The sequence below is a fragment of the Pygoscelis adeliae genome, unplaced genomic scaffold (assembly GCF_000699105.1).
Source record: "Pygoscelis adeliae isolate BGI_AS28 unplaced genomic scaffold, ASM69910v1 Scaffold433, whole genome shotgun sequence".
In the NCBI taxonomy this organism is placed as follows: domain Eukaryota; kingdom Metazoa; phylum Chordata; class Aves; order Sphenisciformes; family Spheniscidae; genus Pygoscelis; species Pygoscelis adeliae.
Window position 1 is genome coordinate 454,718 of NW_008824472.1, and position 12,067 is coordinate 466,784.

The window sequence follows — 12,067 nt, forward strand, 5'->3', positions numbered from 1 at the left end:
CTTGTGCATAGCAAGAACAGGGTCAGCAGAAGAGGCACAAGCCCAGTTGAGGCTTAGGTGCCCCCTTGGGTCAGAGCACCAGAGGGTCTGTTTCTGCCTGGTTCTCCAAAGGTTTCCATGTCCCAGCTGTGGCCCAGCCCCTCCACGGCACCAGCTGTCTCCATCTCTTGGCTGCGACTGCAGCTATCCTGATTGACAGCAGCAGGAGAGCTGCATCCTTCATGTGAAGAAATCCCAGGTGCAGACCCCCCCAGGACAGGATATGGGCTTGTTAACACCTTCCCCATTACACTTGAGAGGAGGCCTCTCAATCAGCTGGTTCCAGTGTCAACACTCCTACCACCTTCATGGGGGCTGTGTAGGTACCATGGCCTTCTCCAGCACTCTTTCACCAAATGATGTATCAGACTCCTGTAGTGCCCAGCGGGTTGACGGTGATGTGTAACTCTGAGCCAATCCCAGGGTCAAAGTTGCATCTCATCTCATTTGCACCCGTGTTGTCTGCTGGCTGCAGCCAATGTCAGAGATGGGAGCAGGGCAGTGCTGGCTGGGGCTGCCTGCTGATGGATTGATGCTTCCCACTCTCATGGGAGATTCAAAGCTTCTCTGAGCTTTGGAAAGGCAAACCGGAGGGCCCCAGTGCATGAAAGCACCAGGCAGGCAGGATGGGTCCCCACATTTTCCTTGTGGGCTGTGGGTGTTGCAGAAGCAATGTCTGCCCTCCCAGTGTCTTCCCCCAGCCCTGTGGACAGTCCCAGCCTCTCACCCTGCCACTGTGCTCAGTTCTCCTCAGGACAGTTTGGAAATGCGCTGTCTTCTCAACTCAGCCTGCCAACTTGAAGCCAATTTGCATTGGATAATTATTTTCAATTAAGTGATAACAATCCTGTTCTGAACAGAAATAATCTTGTCCAAAGGCCAAACAGTTTATCCTGTCTCAGAGATGAGGCTGCAGCTTTGTGCAGGCGCACATCAGTGTCAGTGCTGTTATCGGCTCCACTGTGCTGAAGGGTACAGCTCATGGCCAGGGAGGGTTGCACACGGTCCCATGTGCTGACTAACTCAGTCCACTTAAAGTGGCCCATCCCGGCCACCGGTGCACCCTCTAGGTCCTCACCAGCACCTGCTTCTCCTGTGCAGGCCCACCAGCACACCAGGTCTCCCTTCCTGCTCCCCCACTGAGCTAAGGGGTTTTGTAACCCTGGCAGTTTTATTCCGGTCCCCAGGTGAGAGCAGAGCTATTTTTCATCTGCAGATCTCACCTGCCCACCAGCTGTCTTCCTCCTGCAGCACCACACAAAGCAGGCACGTGGTCTGCACAGCAAGGTACAGCCGCAACAGAGAGGCACACTGAAACGGCCCCAATCCCCCCAGCCGGCTGCCCTGACGGAGAGGACTTGAGCATGTTTCTTACAACGTTGGCACCTTTCTGCTCAGCATCCTCCCTGCTAAGGATGTCTGGCCTCTGCAGGAGCCAGCAGCAGGAGCTGTGCAGATGCCCTTGTGAACCGGCCTCTTGGCACTGGTTGTATGCAAGTGTCCTCTGCTCTAGAGAGCAGCACAAGCCAAGGAGGATCCCTCACGCACAGCGGGCAGTGAGTATGGGTTGGTGACATTCCCCCGAGGAGCTTTGCCTGTAGGCTGTCCATCTTTAACTCAGCTCTTACAAGAAAAGACAAGCGGGACTGCTGCCACCAGAGTATAGAGTCAGCTGGGCCCCATCCTGCACTCAGTGGGGCAAGGACCTACCCCGAACAAACTATCTGCCAATTTGGCACAAGTCACAGGAATTTGGTGCTGAAATTTGGAGACTCTGGCCAGCTCCAGCACAGGAAGGGGAACAACTGCGACAGTGCTGGAGGCAGTCGCCATCCCCAGCAGCTTTGGCAGACACCCAGTGTGGCTGCACCAGGCAAGCGGGGTCTGCGCTGGGTTGGGGCCAGCCAGCTCAGCAGAGCTGCCTCCAGAGGCATAACCCTCTGGCCACGGTCACGGCCCATCCCGGGTGGCTGCATCATGGCTTCCTCCCCCTCATCCCTCCATGCCCGGTGGCACAGCCAGCGAGGGGCAGGCAGTGGCCGTGGCTGCAGTGGAGGGCTGGCTGTGGTGCTTGTCACTGCACCTTGGAGCCAGCCAGGGAGCCGAGCTGGACCGGCTGGGCAGTGGCAGTTGTACACACACAGATTTCTATACTGCACTTCGCTGGATGTAAGTTGGCGGGGGGAGGGGGGTTGTGTTTTTTTTATAATCCACCAAAGCCCAGTCAGTTGGGAAGATTGGACTCTGGAGCTCCTGCAAGTGAAAAATAGCAAATCCAATATCTTTTTAGTGGTGTTTTTATATTCAAATTAGACATAATCTCCATGAATAAAATTACTGTTCCCAAAGGGATCATGCCCAATTTAAATGTATAAAATGTCATTAAAAGGGCACTGGCTTGCTATTAAAATTTAACTCCAGCAAACCCCCAATGTCATTTGTATTATAGTTTCACAATTAAGCCAGAGATGTTGGAAATAATAGTTTTGATGTACAATCTCGTACCATACAGTAGGAGTGCATTGTTCCTTAGAAGACTGCAGCCAGACCCGTCGCTGGAAACATGGCCATGTTGGAGCTGCAATGCCACCGGGGCCGGCCACAGCTCCTGGGGAGGGGGGCGCAGCATGGCACTGCCAAGGGGTGTCCAGTCGGGAATAGGTCTGGTGCCACACTGTGCCCTCGACTCCTGCTCATAGAGTGGTCCCACCCAAGAGCTATGACTGCAGCAGGGACGTGGCCAGCGCAAGCTGACATCCTGCTGGAAGGATCCTGTGCACGGGGCTGCGACCCCCTCCCGTTCGGGGCCATGAAAGCTGGCCCAGGACCACACCAGGCAAAGGATGCAGATCCCTTTCCTTGCAGTCTTCCTGTCTCAAAAGCAAAACACCACGGGGAGGGTGCGAGGACTGGAAAGCAGCACCAGCAGGGCACAACTGCAGAGCAGGGGCTGCTGGGCTTATGCAACGGCTGGCAGCCACCTGGATGGAGGGAGGCACTGCCAAGGAGGAGGCAATCGCAGCGGCAGCGCTCCAAGCTCCGGGTCTCCCCCAGAGGGACACGAGCACGCATGTTGCCCCACACAGCTCCGCTCCTGAATGTGTGGTGCTACTGAAAATGTCCCGCAGTACCCAGCTCTGGCTGGGGAGAGGTAAACACCCTCCTGCCCTGCCCCTGGCACCAGAGCTCATTTAGCTCCCAGAAGGGCAAGATGCAGCATCTACAGAGGTTGGTGTGTGGATGCTGGTTGCCCCATCCATGCTGTGGAAATGGTTCTCTGCAGCCACAGTGACCCGAGACAGGTGAGGCACGGTCAGTGCAGGGAGCAGCTTGGCTTTGCTCCTGGCTTTGCCCTGGTCTGGCTGCAGGCAGCTGCATGGGGAGCTTGGTGCTGCTCTCAAGGGCAGGTAATCCCCGGCAGTGATCTTCCCCAGGCAGCTGGCGCAGCTCAGGAAGCAGCTGGAAGTGGCAGCAGGAGGAAGTGAGGTGGGAGGGAAGAGGTCTGCCAGGCACGATGCCTGTGCCAGAGGGGCTGGGGGAGGTGGTGCAAACTGCTCACCCACCTCTCCCCAGCAGAGGTGTAGCTTGCACCAGGTCATTATTTTGTCTTTAAAAGAGCACCAGTTCAGCCACAAGAGCTGCTGGCTGTTTTCCCCCAGTGCAGGGATAGGAGATCAGGGTCCTGTCGCAGGAGACAACATCTGGATATACTTGAGAAAGGTGGGTGAGCTTTCAGACATACAGAGAGCCCCTCAGTTATCAAGTGACCAAACAAAAGGTGTTTTCACTGTCCCTAACAGATGGTGACTCTGCTGAGCCCCTGCTGTCATGTACTACTGTCCAAAAGCAAAACCAGGTAATCCTGGGAGGTTACAGGAACCACAGGAATGGCCTGTCCTGTCCCAAACACTGGTGGTTGTGCTCCCCTCGCCCAGGCAGGCTTCAGCTTTTATTGAACACTGATCAGCTCACCAGGGCAGCTCCTGACTCGGCACACCAGCCAACTGTGGCCATTGAAAGGGTGTGACTGATGTTTCCTACAAAATCTGACAACATGAACACCCAGCTAAGGTTAGCAGGAGCCGCCCCTTTGGCAAGCTGGTCACAGAGCCTATGCTGACCTTGGGCATCTAAAACTGGGGCCTTTTTTGCTGAGATCTGGAAGAGAAAAAGAAATCTGAGTGAGCTCTCTGGACCCTTCCCAGCTGGCACTTGCTGTCACACAAAGTGCACATAGTCCCCTGGGAAAGAAGCTGTCACCCCATGCTGCCACCCAACACTGCTGCACCAGCAAGGTGTCTGTTACCTGCCCCCAGCCACACCGGGTCACCTGGCGGAGCTGCGGGCTGAGGCCAGCCCAGGGCACTGCCACCAGTCCTTCCTCTTCCTTTTGCCCCCCAAAGCCCGACCCTTTGTAAAAGCCTCTGCGAGCACCTGCCCCAGGCGTGGAAAAGGCAAGGCAGCTACTGCAGGAGGTGTGCAGGGGGAAGGCTGCTGGCAGCAGGCACAAGTCCCCAAGCGCCATGTCCATGCCTGTGGCACGCCGTGCACGCCCCAGGGCTGCAGCAGGGCACCACAAGCAGAAGCAGCGCATGCAGCCCGGCCATGCCTCGTGACCTCAGCAGACCTGACACGGTTTACCTCCCAGAGTCAACGCAAGACTGCGCACAAACATCTACTCCCTTGAAAGGGACTGCTCAGAAAGAGTCTTCGCTCTCTACCAAATAATTACTATGCATTAAAGGGTATAATGCATATTTAAATATGCATTTAACTGTCAGAGTAAGCAGGTGAGTGAATACGCATGTTATAAAAATATGTATTTAACTAATATGCAATTAATGGGGCAAAACAGTCAAAACTATTTATTACTTCTGGGAACAGAACACCTTCCAAAGCATTTTAATTACTGCAGTAATATTCTGAAAACAAAGATCACATTCAGTCTTTCTCACTTTCTCTTCTTTTTCCCCAAAGAATAGAAAAACTATGTTAAAACCCAGCAATTCTACATGTAGGAGAGACCTGTTAAGCAAAACTGAGTATATGGACCCGTGGAAAGGTTGCGATCAAACAAACAGCTGCAACAGGAGAAAAGTAAATACCCCAGTGTGGACTTTGCAAAAACCAACTCAGCTTCTGGCCTCCACTCCAGCAAAGCGAAGCTGCAGCTCCCAGGGGATGCACAAGCAGTGCCCAGGGGAGCAGCGCCACAAGGGCTCTGCCCAGCACTGGTGCAGAGACATGGAGGTGCTGCAGCACAGGCAGCCTTGGGGGCTGCTGCCAAAGCTTGCCCTCCCAGCCAGGCTGCGCGTCGCCCCCGGGAAGTGAGAGGTCCTAGCCACATGCCCTCAGCGGCACCCGTGGCAGCCAGTGTCACGGCATCCTTCGCCAGTCTCCTCTCTTGTCATCTGTCTGGCAGTTGCCTGAATTACTGCTGGAGCTCATAAAGCACATGCAAACAGCCTGCAAAATGGGAAGCATTCATCTGAGACATGCAGCCCAAACACCCTGCTCGCACTGCAGACGGATCACTTAGCCTTGTCATTGTGTTTATGAGGGTGAGAGAATTTTTCACTGCTGTGGTATTATCCCATTAGCCATTACAAGGAGATGCTGGTGGAGGGAACAAGGAAAAGGCTTCTCCTATGCATGACTGAGCTCCAAAGGCCAAATCAAAGGGACAGGTTGTGCCCTGGGTAATTCTTACCTTGATTTCCATGTTGAAACATGGTAAGCCGTGTGATAAAAACCTTGTTTTCTTCCCGCGCCCTCATGTCCTCACTACTGCACCCCTTTCCGAGCCCAGCCCCACAGCCATGAACACCACCGAAATTTCAGTGTCGCGTCCTCCCTCCCTGGGCCAGCTCTGTCTCTACGCCCACAGCAGCAGGACTCAACAGGCCAGGGTCTCCTGGCTCACACCTGAGGCGCTGACATGCCACTGCAGTCATGGCGAGGTGCAGCAAAGCCTCGACACGTGGTGGCACAGAAGAAAGGCAAGGCCTGGGCACCACCCTGCAGATCGGCATGAGAGACAGCGAGCTGTGCCGTCAGCAGCCACCGCGGCAGCAGGCAGTGCCCGTCCTCTCCTCTCCAGCCTCTCCGGCCAGGGTCTCCCCTGCACACACGGGTTCTCCTCCCGCCACCTGCCGGTGCACGGGCGGCAGGCCCAGCCCTCCCGCCGCTCCACGCATATGCCCTGCGGAGAGGCATATGGTGGGCCCTGTGGGCCTGTGGGCCCGCGGTGCTCCTGCAGGCTCTGCTGCCATGCGCCTCCCCAAGCGCATAGCTGTTCCGGGGGACCCTTATCACACCAGAGCCAGCAGAAAGCATCCCAGGGCGCTGCTGTGCTTGTCCGCCCCTTGCTGCTTCTCCCCTCCACAGGGGGGACACGTGGCCCCGCCAGCGGCAGCAGCAGGCAGAAACCCCCTGTGAGGACCAGCAGGTAGCAGCGACTGCCGAGCAAAGCCCGTATCTCTACAGGCTTCTCCTCATGTGCAGAGCTGCACTGAACAGCTTGCTCCTGCGTGCACCCAGAGACCAAGAACCGCCAGCACACTCCAGATCCCCCATTGTTCGTGCTGCACAACCTCCCCAAGCACTTTCTGCATTTCCTGCCCGAGGGAGGGAGTTTTGCTTTTATTGTCAGAGTGAAGCAGCAACTTAATGAAAATTAAATCTTTTTTTTTTTTCTTTTAAAGGAAGTTTCCAAATTTATGTTAATGTCAGAATGCTTCTGAGTCATTAGGTGGCTGACAACACACCGGTTCATATTTTGCGTTAAAATATATTAATCCAAAATGAAAATATTGGCAGATTTAGCATCCAGCAGTCCAGTGGGGAAATGCCCCCATCCGGGCATTTCCAACAATAGATTGCATCTAAAACAGTTCTGAGTTTGGTCCTGACCACTAATGCTCTGCACAATCACATGGAAGAAGTCCCTTTTAATTCTTAAAAGGAAAACAGTTTAATCATTGTAAGAAACTATACCTTCAGGGTATCATTTCAAAAATACAGGCAGAGATTAGAAGGGATTTGCGAGATTGTGTTTATTCCCAATTTAGGTACTTTCCATAAATTAATTACAAAAGCAAGCCCAAACCAGTCAGAAGTACACTGGGAAATTCTCAGAGTGTTAGTCATTTTCATGCACTAATATTCATGCCATCTGCCTGCCTTTTTTCTTTTTTCTCTAAATGCCCCATTGTTAACCATAGTCTGCTTTCTTTTGCTGCATTTAGTCCCCCTCTCCCTCACCCTGCTGCAGGTAGTTACCCTGAGCATGCTGTTATATTTTTATTGAAAGAGCATTAAAAGGAGGAAGGGTTGTTTTGGTAATTGGCACTGATGCACAGCAAACAGCGCCTCATCACGATGCAGACACAAGCTGTCATTTTGTTCCCATTTAGAGGATTCGCTCCCGTCTGCGCGTTGTCACCTTTCCGAGCTCCCCGCCCAGGTGGTTTGCAGAGGACCACAGGCTGGAGGCCTCCTCCCAGTATCTCCAGCAGAATGGAGAGCACGGGACAGGGCTGCGCTTGCCCTTGGCTCTTCCTGCAGCATGGCATGAGGTCCTGGGAGAGCCCTGGAGCTGCAGTTGTGGGCAGCACTGCCTCTGACGGAGGGATGAAGCAGAGCAGACTGCCCATTTCTCCGCATGTGGTATCCACGTAATGCAGTCAAAGACCGACTTCTGGGTCAGCCTATAATGGCAATAGTAAAATGCAGGTGCCAAGTGTCCCCCAGACAAGTTTCTTCCGGCAGCTGTTACATCTCTGGACAGTGATGTCAGCAATGCAAAGCCAGCAATGCTGCCCAGGATGGAAGCTCATCCAGCAAGACTGGGGGACAACAGGTCACCTTGTGACAGGACAAGATCTGCCAAAAAATGGTCCCAGTGCTGTCAGCGCTGCTGCAGCCTGCTCAGGAAGTGTCTGGGGATTAACGAACCTTCCCTCACCTTGGGAGCTGTAGCCCCCGCTTAACCAACCTGGCCTTTTCCAGCAGCTTTCAGCTAGGGAAGGGGGGATGGGGTGAGCAGTGGAGACCTGTGGGGAGGGGCAAGCTGTGGGGCCGGGGCCACAGGACGTGTGTCCAGGCGGCCCGATGCCCTGCCCGCATCCCAGGCAGGCACAGGGCGGGGGGGGCAGCCACGCTGGGCAGAGCCAGCACTGCTGGCCAGGACGCCCCTCCCTTTCACCAGGCTGGCAGGGGGTCACCACCCCCTGCCCTCAGCACTGACACGGGCGGCTCGGAAGACAGTGCTCCCCACGCGTGTCTGGGGATGGCTGCTCAGGCAGCCTAATGACCAGAACCAGAGCTCACTCCTCAACTTGCTCCTGCCAACCCTCTGGGCCCCACTGGGGCTGCTGGTCGGTCACACCCCCATGCAGGAGTCCTCCCGGGTCCCCCTGAAAATGGCTGCCTGCTGTGAAAATCCAGAAGCCCCACCTCTGCTACCTCTCCTGGCCAGCCCAGCAGGGAAGCAGCTGGCAGTGGTTTGGGTTTGTCCATTGAGCTACCTGGGAACGGGAAGGAAGGGCAGGAGTCAGTGCGGGGAAGCCCCCAGGAGCTGTCCTGGCTCCAGGGCCATGTGGCTGCTCCTCCAGCCCCTGGCTGGCAGAGACTCAGCATGGTGGCCCAGGCCCAGCCAGGCCACTGCATGGAGGCAACTGGTGCTGAGTTTGATCTATCCGCTGTGAATTCTCTCCAGGTAGAGCTTTGAGCCTTCTGTTAAAGATGGCAGCTGTCTCTTTTAAGAAACGAAAATTAAAATATTGCTTCTTAGAACAACATCGTCCAAAGGTTTTGGTTGCTGCTAAATACAAAATCCTAGCTATCCCTTAAGAAGGATTAAAGAAGCTGGTGTGGTTGAAATCCCTAATGGAGATGATATGTTTTTCTTCCCTACAGGAAACCTCTGAAAATGCTTTAAAAATAATCTTGTGGTAATAGTCTAACAGCCTAAGTACACATTCGCCCTCCAGTAAAGGCAGACTTTCACCTGGCTAATAGACTGCTGAACATCACAGAGCCTGAAACAGCAGCATCCTGTGTGTTGTGTCCCACATGCAAAATCCCTGGCTGCACAAACTGCACGAAGGAGAGGAGTCACCTCTGCTGCAGGCACAGCAAGGCAAGCAGGGTCACAGGCACAGCGAGGCAAGTGGGGACACAGGCACACAGCTAGGCAAGCGGGAGCAGCAACAGAAGGAAGCTCAGACCAGGACAGGATGGGAAAAGTCAGGGTCCTGCTGGCCTCAGGCCCCAGCTGGGCGGGCAGTATGCTCCCACATGCAGCTCCGGGTCCCTCTGTCCAAGGAGCGAGCCTTGGACATCCAGGGGAGGTGAGGAGGAGACTGAAAAGTAAATGCATTTGGAGGAGCAACCCAAAGGGCTCCGAGTCTCCATGGGACAGGACAGTCCCACCTCCATGCATGCACATGCCAAGAGGCAGTACAGAGCAGAGCTTGGAGCCACAGACTGGGGGGAAGGAGAGATGAGCGCCGGTGCCTCAGGAGGGCCTGTGGCTCAGCAAATCAACCCATAGGCTTGTGAGTATCTGATCCTTTCCATGGTCCCACCTCCACAGCTGCCACATCAAGCGACAGGACTCTGGTGACACCGGTCCTGCTCAGAACTCCCAACACAAGTGTCTGGGATCCCAGGGCTGTGCATCTGCTGCTGGAGGAGACGCAGCCCCGGAGGCAGCAGCATGACTGGCAGAGGCGGGAGGAGGCTATCAGCCTTGTTAATGGAGGACCATGCGGCACAGCAGTGGGCCCATCTCACAGCACTGGGGGGGCTTCCAGCCTCATGGGGACATTGTTTGGCAAGGAAAGTGCCTTGCACCAGGACAGTCAGTGATTGCATGTGCAGTGACGATGCTGACTGACAAGGTCCAGCTCTGCTGGGGACACGCCATGGTGCTGCCAGGCTAGCTAGTTCTGGCTCAGGGCAGCCCCTTCCAGCAGAAGATTACCAGTTTTGTCAGGAATAGACCCAGGCGGGGGCTGCAAAGCACTGCCAGGCCAGCGTCACCACTGGCTCTGTTGCAATGGCAGGAACCCAACCCAAAAGCAGTCAGCACCACCACAGTGGGACATGACCATGTTTACCCAGGGAGGCAAAGAGGAGGTGAGCGGTGCACAGGCAAGCAGCAGCACATCCAGCCTCTTCCCCCATGGCATGGGGCCAGGACCACCGAGAGGCTCTGGGCAGGAGAGCCGGCCCAACCTTGCTCCCCATGAGCAAGGGGTGTGCAGAGCCACTGGCACAGACCTGCAGGTCATGTTGCTCAGGCGTGCAGGTCCCAGGGCCACTGCTTGTGCCCAGCTTTGTCCCTGGAGTCACATGGCACATCCTGATACGGGAACACAGCCATGCCCCACAGCAGAGTTATTAATTAACCAGCTGGATCCCAACAAGCACACTTTGCTCTGAGAAGTGACCAATTAATTTGGTGGGCATAAGTTTGGCTGGATTTGGTTCCACCACTAGCCCTCTGGCAAGTGCTTTTCTAGTGTAGGCTGATGTAAACCCCTGGGAATTGGTTCTCACCCCCAGCACTCCCTGGAGAGCCATGGCTCCTCCTCAAAAGTCAGGGTGCATGGATGGGATGGGATGGGATGGGATGGGATGGGATGGGATGGGATGGGATGGACAGACAGACACCCAGCCATTCTTTTTGCAAGGAGCTGCCACACCTCCACACTCCTGTATCCTCCAGAGACCTGCAAGCATTGCCAGGGGTGACTTGTATTTCAAAAGACATCACCTTCATATAGTGAAAGCCAGTGGGGTTTTTTTTGTCCTGCCCTGACACGCACTCCTAAAATCTCATCAAACTCCTGCTGTACCCAAGAGGGTGACATTTCCACCTCCTCCGGTGGAGCACGCACCCTAGAGTCACTGGCAGAGGCAGCTGCTCGGCTCACAGCAGCTCCGTGACCCCACTGGCATTGCCCTGTGGCTTGCAGAGGCTGGGTGAAGCTCAGACACATCTCCTATGGCTGCCTGCTGACTCAGATGGCCAGCTGGCTCTCTTTGCACTGAGCCTACTGGCAGGAAAAAATAAAAGCAAAGCATTGGGAATTGAACAGCCTTGCACAGGGAAAATGTGAAAACAGTGTTTGGGGAGGCTATTCCCATGGCAAGGCTTTTCCAGATGTGACAGCATCGATGTGCTAGCTGCTAAGGCAATCCCCTGCAAGTTTGCACAGGAGAAAGAAAAGCTGGCGCCAGACCTGGCTGGGACATACATACCCAGTGTCCTTGCTCCTCCAGCAGCAGCCCGGCTGCCTGCCAGAAAGTGGAGGAAAACATGGCATCCATTCATCTGGTTTTGCAGAGCTCTGCAAAGTTTCCCAGGGCTAAAATGGTCTGCAGGCCTGTCTCAAACAAACCAGATGGTAAAACCAGAATTTATAGGTCAGTTTTCACCAGGGTGTCCAGATAACAGGAAAGATGCCAGGTCATGGATTAGAGACCAATTAATTAGCAATCTGAAACTCCGGGGTGAAGCAAAGTGTGGTAGAGCAAGGAAAGGCTACAAGGCATCCCCAGGTCAGGCAGACTGACGGACACTGTGCAGCATTTCAGAAGGGGCCAGCAAAGGCAAGTTGGTGGAAGAGGCAGTGGTGGAGGACAGTGGCAGGTGCAAAGCAAGGAGGAGCAAGCAGAGGCAGCAGGATGGCTGTGCTGGCCACCCTGCAGCCACTCATGTTAGCGGTCTGCCATGGCCGAGGAGGCAACGGCTCAAACAGCAGGAAAATGATTCAGAAGGAAAAGGTGGCTAAAGATGCCATGGCTAAGCCTGACATATTCACCTTCACAGTGTGCACAAAGAAGAGGTGAGCTGGCCAGGGGGTGCTGTGGAGAGGCAGTGCAGGCTGGCATTTCACTAAAAGAAGGGAATTAGAGGAAATACAGAAAATATTAAATACAAATATATTTACGCATTTTTGTGTGTATATGGGGGGGGGGGGGGGTGAAAAAAATATGGATGTGAATTCTCTAAAAA